This window comes from Peromyscus maniculatus, chromosome 8, assembly GCF_049852395.1.
Source record: "Peromyscus maniculatus bairdii isolate BWxNUB_F1_BW_parent chromosome 8, HU_Pman_BW_mat_3.1, whole genome shotgun sequence".
NCBI lineage: Eukaryota > Metazoa > Chordata > Mammalia > Rodentia > Cricetidae > Peromyscus > Peromyscus maniculatus.
In genome coordinates this window covers 18,587,519-18,594,720 of record NC_134859.1, presented here as the reverse complement: position 1 = coordinate 18,594,720, position 7,202 = coordinate 18,587,519, and the positions used below count along the sequence as shown (strand labels likewise).

Genomic DNA, 7,202 nt, shown 5'->3' with positions numbered 1-7,202 from the left:
TGATGTCTGTTTGAATTTTGAGCTTGGCACTAAGGGTGGGGCCTGAGCTGGTAGAGTGGGGTGTCCCCCATTGGTGTTTCCTAGAGAAGGTGTTCGAAGTCACTAAACTAGTCCACACTATTTTGTGAGTCCAGACCTCCCAAGGTGGATGGTCCTGGGCTGTTCCCACTTGCCTATTCAGGCTCCAGGAATCATAGGCAGAACTCAGATCTGGGAGACTCCCCAACACTTCATCCTCATTTGGTGGTGGCAAATGCCCCTTTTTGAGCTCCTGTGGGCCAAAGTCTAAAGAATTGAGCCCTACTTTCCTCTCTTCCTTCCTTCCTTCCTTCCTTCCTTCCTTCCTTCCTTCCTTCCTTCCTTCCTTCCTTCCTTCCTTTCTTCCTCTCTTGCATGTTTGCTGTGCTTTATGAGCATGTGTGCATGTTCACATGTATGTGTGTGCATGTCCATGTGGAAGCCAGAGGTCGACATTAGGTACCTTCCTCGAGCACTGTCTGCTTTATTTACTGATGCAGGGCCTCTGGCTGAACCCAGAGCTTGCCCATTCAGCTGGTTTAGCTAGCTCGCCTGTCCCAGGAACCCGCCTCTGTCTCTTGAGTCGGAGGGATTTTAACTGGACTGCCACATCCGCCTGGGTTTCCTATGGGTTCTGGGGATCTGAACTCCAGTTCTCAAGCTTGCACAAGTACTTTAGCCACTGAGGCATATCCCTGGCCCATTTTGTTTTTTGAGAGAGGGTCACAAGTGTCTCCGACCAGCCTGGAATTTATAAAATAGCTGAAGATGACCTTGAACTTCTGACCTCCCCCCCCCCCCCCCCCCCCCGTTCCCACCTCCTAAGCGCCGGAGTTACAGGTACGCACCAATAGATTCCATTATGTGGTCCTGGGGATCAAACCCAGGGCTTAGTGGATGCTAGGTAAGCACTCTACCAACTGCACTACAGCTGTATCTCTCTTATTTCTACCCATGATGCTTTGAAATCTTCTGCAGGCACCTTGAAACCGTTATGCCTGCATCTCATCCCAGCTGGATGTCATGAGAAGAGGCAGGTTCTTCTGGGGCCCGCAAATGTGTCTGTCATCCAGTGCCCAGGAAAGACCCCCTTTTATCACTGCTGGTGGCTGAGCCCTGAATCTCGAAGTTCTAGCCTCTATCTGAGAAACATTAGGAGATGACTATAACAGGGACCCCAGAAAGCTTACTCACCCATCTAACATGTGAAAGTACAGGGGGAAGGTGCAGCCTGTGATCCAGTAGGTGGGGCCTCCCCAAAGTCGACCTGTGGACACCTAACGGACTGAAAGTCCTGGTGTGTGTAAGCTGCCATATCCACAGTGCCGGGTGCAGCAGCCCCAGGGCACCGACCCACTGGGCAGTTAGGTAGTCTCTAAGCAACAACTTGAATCAGGGAGTCATCCGGCTTCTTGGGATGGGTAGGCACCAAGTAGGAAGGAGTTCTCTATTAGGTGAGTAAGTGAAGCTGGCCACGAAGGACCACGTGGACTGATCTCCACAGAGAGTGGGCTGGTGGCTCCTAGGGGTTAGGAAGGGAGCCAGGACAGGAGACGAGAGCTAAAAGGCACAAATGTCTTTTCAGGATGAGGAAAATGCTAGAACATGGAGTATGGGAATAGGCTTGCACCCCCAGGCATGGGCTGAAACCCACATAACTACACTCTTTGTGATTTGCTTTTTTTTTTTTTTTTTTTTGGTTTTTCTGAGACAGGGTTTCTCTGTGTAGCTTTGGAGCCTGTCCTGGAACTTGCTCTGTAGACCAGGCTGGCCTTGAACTCACAGAGATCCGCCTGCCTCTGCCTTTCTAGTGCTGGTATTAAAGGCGTGCACCACCACCGCCCGGCTTGTGATTTGCTTTTGAGACAGGGTCTCACTCTGTAGCCCAGGCTAGCCTTGAACTCTAATCAATCCTCCTGCCTTAGGCTCCCAAGTGTTAGGACTGCAGGCATGCACTATCACGATGAGTAAGACTATACTCCTTAAGTGGGTGAATTGTATGGTGTATAAACTACATCTCAGTAAAGCTGTCAAAAATAATAAACTGAAAAAATTCCTTTTTTTTTTTTGAGACAAGGTCTCACCATGTAGTTTTGGCTGGCCTAGAACTCACTCTGTAGACCAGGCTGATCTCAGACTTACAGAGATCTGCATGCCTTTGCCTCCCAAGTGCTGGGATTAAAGACATGTACCACCCTCATATCAAGGCTGGCATGTTTGGTTGACATCACTGGGAGGCTTGCTATTTTTTTGGTTTTTCAAGACAGTGTTTCTCTGTGTAGCTTTGGAGCCTGTCCTGGAACTTGCTCTGTAGACCAGGCTGGCCTTGAACTCACAGAGATCCGCCTGCCTCTGCCTTTCTAGTGCTGGTATTAAAGGTGTGCGCCACCACCGCCTGGCTTGAGGCCAGCTCTTTTCTGAAGGGAAATGGAGGAGCAGTGGATCTGGGGATCGGGGCCTGGAGGAGGGGAGAGAGGGGAGACTGTGGTTGATGTATTATATGAGAGAAAAATAGAGAAAAAAAAGTGTACCACCATGTCCGGCCATTATCTTTTTATTATTTCGAGAGTGTGTGTGTGTTCATGTATGTGCACATATAGGTCAGAGGACAACTTACAGGACTTTCTTCTCTCCTTCCATCTTGAGGATTCTAGGAATTGAACTCAGGTCTTCAGGATTGGTAGCGAGCGCCTTTACCCATGTAGCCTTCATGTTGACCCTAAATAAACTTTTTTAAAAGCCTAGAGTTTATTTTTCTGTAAACTGTAAAATCAGACGCAAGTCACTAGAACAGCTGCTGGGACACCCGCGTCCACACAAAGCATGGTGGATGGGGGAGCTCCTGGGCACCCCTCCATCACAGTGGGCTCTGGGGAGGGTGGGGCTTCCCAAGGCTACATTGAGTGCTAGCTGAACTTGAAGAATGGCCCTTTGGGGGTCCTGATAGGTGGGGCGCTCAGGTTTTGCCAGGGTCACATGAAATGGCTCAGCAAATAGAAAGTGTTGGTGGTTTTTTTTTTTTTTTTTTAAGATTTATTTATTTATTATGTATACAGCATGTATGATTGCTGGCCAGAAGAGGGCACCAGATCTCATTACAGATGGCTGTGAGCCACCATGTGGTTACTGGGAACTGAACTCAGGACCTCTGGAAGAACAGTCAGTGCTCTTAACCGCTGAGCCATCTCTCCAGCCCGTGTTGGTGTTTTTTAAAGGCACTGATTGTGCCTTGAGGTGGCTATAGGATTTACACAGACACAGGAACAGAGTCATCTTTCCCGTCAGCCCAGTACGGACCTAGCCCCAGAATCCTGGGACTCCCTGAGCCTGTGACCTTACTTCCTTTGTTGGGGGAAGCCTCACTCCTTAAACTCCTGAAAATCCCTCAGGCCTCACGAGTTGGTGGCGCTTGGGCCCTGGGCTGACTGTCCAGGAGTCTTGGAAGCCTTCCAGATAGAGCTGGGTGTGACGGCGTCACGTAGAGAATGAAGCCGTTCCCCTCCAGTGCTGAGTGCCAGGCCTTACCTGCACTGGTGACCTGACCCTTCCCTGCTGAGGACAACTGTGTCCATGCCCTCCCCTGACTACTGACCCCCCATGGACATGGAACCCAGTCCTTGACCCCAGGCCTGTGCTGACTTCGGGTAGGATAGCAGGGTGACCACCATACAGGCTGGCTCATTTCGTTCTGGCAAGGGCTTCCTGGGCCCTAGACTTTTCCTTGTTCTGCTTCTCGCACCCTAGCCCAGGAAGGTGTCCACAGCAGGTTGGCCAGAGGAGACACAACAAAGAACACGATCAGTGGGAACACTAATTTAGGTGCCCCGTGGTCACCCACATTGGTGCCGGCTGCTGCTTTTACAGAGCTCTGAGCAACTCACCCAACCACACTCTTAGTGAGGAGAAAGCAGAGGAGCTGGGCAATGGGTGGGGGCTGGAGACCTTCCCTAAGGTCTGCTGCCAACATCAGGGTGTTGGTACCCTGTTCTTCCCCAGCCACAGGCGTCACGTGGTCATGCTTCCTTTAGCTGAGCGGCAGATGCAGCTGTAAGCATCTCCTGCAGCTTATGCTTCCGGCCCTGGGTGGCCTGTTCTACCCACTACCTGCTACTAACTCTCACGGCCGCCTCACTGGTACGCAGAAGCTGTAGGGCTTCCAGATGTCCTCCTCAGCCCCCTACCCATCCCGTTCAAGAGCTTCTGATGCTTCAGACAGCTCCTCGGCACCAGGGGTAAAGAGCTGTGGCCCTGCAGCAGCTGGCCAGTGCAGGCCCAGAGCAGAGAGGAGTCGTCTCTGATCCAAATCAGGGACGATGGTAGGCTGGCCACTCACACACAGACACACACACACACACACACACACACACACACACACACACACAGACACACAGACACAGACACACACACACACAGACACACACACACACACACACAGACACAGACACACACACACAGACACAGACACACACACACAGACACACACACACAGACACACACAGACACACACACACACACACACACACACACACACACACACACACACACACGGGGGCGGGTAACTGTCTGAGCTAACTGCTGTCTCTCTCAACATTTGACCAAGCGGCACTGGTATGTCATACTGAGCTTTTGGGGTCAGCTGTGCTGGGCTCTCGTGGAGACGGGATGGAGCGCCAGGTGGTCCTGACTAGATGCTCAGAATCTCCCTTCTTGTTCTTCCTCTTGCAAGCACAGCTAGGTTACGGCCAACTGTGAGGTCCAGGAGCAGTTGTGTCCACCTTGCTAAGGATGGTGGCATTAGTTAGGCACTTTCTTCTTAAATGGTCTCATTATGTAGCTCTGGCTGGCCAAATTCATAGCAAAAAGCAGAAAAAGGAGATTTATTCAATGTGGCCTTATTGGGAAGAAAGACAAAGTAACTCAGTGACTCCTCAAGTCTATCATCAGGGTCCTGGAGAGAAGTTGAGGGTGGTTTTTTTTTTTTTTTTTGGTTTTTCGAGACAGGGTTTCTCTGTGTAACTTTGTGCCTTTACTGAAACTCACTTGGTAGCCCAGGCTGGCCTCGAACTCACAGAGATCTGCCAGGCTCTGCCTCCCAAGTGCTGGGATTAACACCACTGCCTGGCTGAGAAGTTGAGGTTTAAGAGGCCGGCCAGAGTTATACATATCTATCTATTCCTAGTCAAGGTGAGGTCCTGACCACCGTTGACCCAGCATCTGTGCAGTCTGTGAGGCAGGCTGGGGACAGCATAGCCCAGCGGAAGATAGCTGGGGCTGGACCCAGGGGTGCCGTGGTGACCAGCGGTGAGGGAGTGTCCTCAGGGTTCACACAGGTCACAACACAGGGCTCCAGCCAACCTGAAGTCCTGGGCCAGGGCCTGGGTGGAATATGGAAGCCCAGTCTACCCCAGCGGCTGTAACCTAGGCCTCATGATGGGGACAGCCACGCCTCACCACTTTGCTCCTACCCTACCTGTCCGTATCAGCTACAGGCCCAGTAAGGAGCTCTTCACCCTCCCTGGTCACCTAAGCACTACCCACCAAAGTCCAGCTTTAGCCAGCTAGGCCATCATGTCCTGCTTCCTACCCTGCTGGGTACTCCCCATTTCCACTGAGAGTGCTCACGGGATTGAGACACTCTCGCTTGGCTCTGGGAACATGGCTGGAGGCATCACCATTCCCATGCAGATGCACCCCGGGACATGGTGTTTTTCTGGTGATGGGACCACAGGGAGCCCTCGCTGGCCTCCACCTGCCTGCCTAGTTGACGATGACCTTGAATCTCTCATCTTCCTGCCTTTGCCTCTGTAGTTAGTGCTTGGGATCACAGATTTACACCATGCCCAGATTATACGGGGCTAGCGGTAGGACCTAGGGCTTCATGCTTGCTAGGCAAGTACTACTAACATAACTATGCCCCGGCTACGTTTTCTTTGTAAGCATCTTATTTTAAGATGAAGGAAACTGCGTTCTTTGCTTAGGGGACAAAAAGACGTCTCTGTCACGAGCCAAAGAACAAAAATATTTTCAAAGTTTAGGTGCACACAGTTGCTTTGGAAAAAAAAATAACCAAAAAACTCCAAACGAACAAACCCAAGCATCCATGACACTACATTCTCACTGCCAAGGTTACATTCTCTGACCACAGGGCAGGGTGACTCTCCTAAACACATCATCAACAATTGTGTTTGTTTCAATATTTGTAAAGGGAAATTGCTTTCTTTCATTCCAACACATAAACATTAGCCATAAGCAGTTTGTCAGCTGATTTATGCAAACCATCCTTCTGCCCCTACAGGTCCTACAACAAACTGTCTCTGTAGACATTGTCATATCAGCTAGGAAACTGTGATCATTGGGAGAGAAACCAACGCAGCATTGGCCAGATTTAAAGAAATAGCTTGCCATGGAGTCTCAGAAGGCCAGAGCCAGAAATTGCCAAGGCTTTCTGGAGGAAGGGGGTGAACCAGAAACCTTGATGAGTTAAGTAATCAATTCAGGGCTTGAAAAATACCCCCATGGAGTCATGTATAGTGGCTCATACCTCTAATCCTAGTATTCAAGAAACTCAGGTGGGAAGGTTGTGGTGAATTCAAGGCTAGCCTGATCTGCAGGGATCCTGCCTCAAGATAATAATGACATTGAAGCCAATTAAACCAACCAGGTTCCTCTCCTCACGGGACCTAGTGTGAAATGGTTGCTGCAAACAGCAGCCTCTTTGGGAATGTGTGCAGCCTGTTACCTATATGAGTTGCCCCAAGGGACCTTGGAGACAATTTTCTGGTGGCTCTTAACATCTCTGATCTCAATGTTGTCCCCAAGCTGGGCTCCAGGCAGTTGCCTTTGGGACACCCCAGTACACAGTAGTCAGGGTTCATATTGGCCAGCTCATTACGTCCGTCTGTGCAGAATAAGGAATGTGTGATTGAGGCCCTGTGTAGAGCCAAGTTCAGGTTCCCTGGCCACTGGAAGGTACCTACCTCAAAGAAGTGGGGTTTTCACCAAGTTTTTTTTTTTTTTTTTGGTTTTTTGAGACAGGGTTTCTCTGTGTAGTTTTGTGCCTTTTCTGGAACTCACTTGGTAGTCCAAGCTGGCCTCGAACTCACAGAGATCCGCCTGGCTCTGCGGATCCCGAGTGCTGGGATTAAAGGCGTGTGCCACCACTGCCTGACCTTCACCAAGTTTAA

At 50.5% G+C, this 7,202-nt stretch overlaps 1 non-coding gene across 1 annotated transcript; it reads left to right on the top strand.

Annotated features, from left to right (window-relative positions):
* Positions 1–6,656: 6,656 nt before the first annotated feature.
* On the top strand, positions 6,657–6,793 carry LOC121831887 (small nucleolar RNA SNORA70). The gene has a single exon (XR_006075484.1). It is a non-coding gene; the product is annotated as a small nucleolar RNA SNORA70 (small nucleolar RNA).
* Positions 6,794–7,202: the final 409 nt, after the last annotated feature.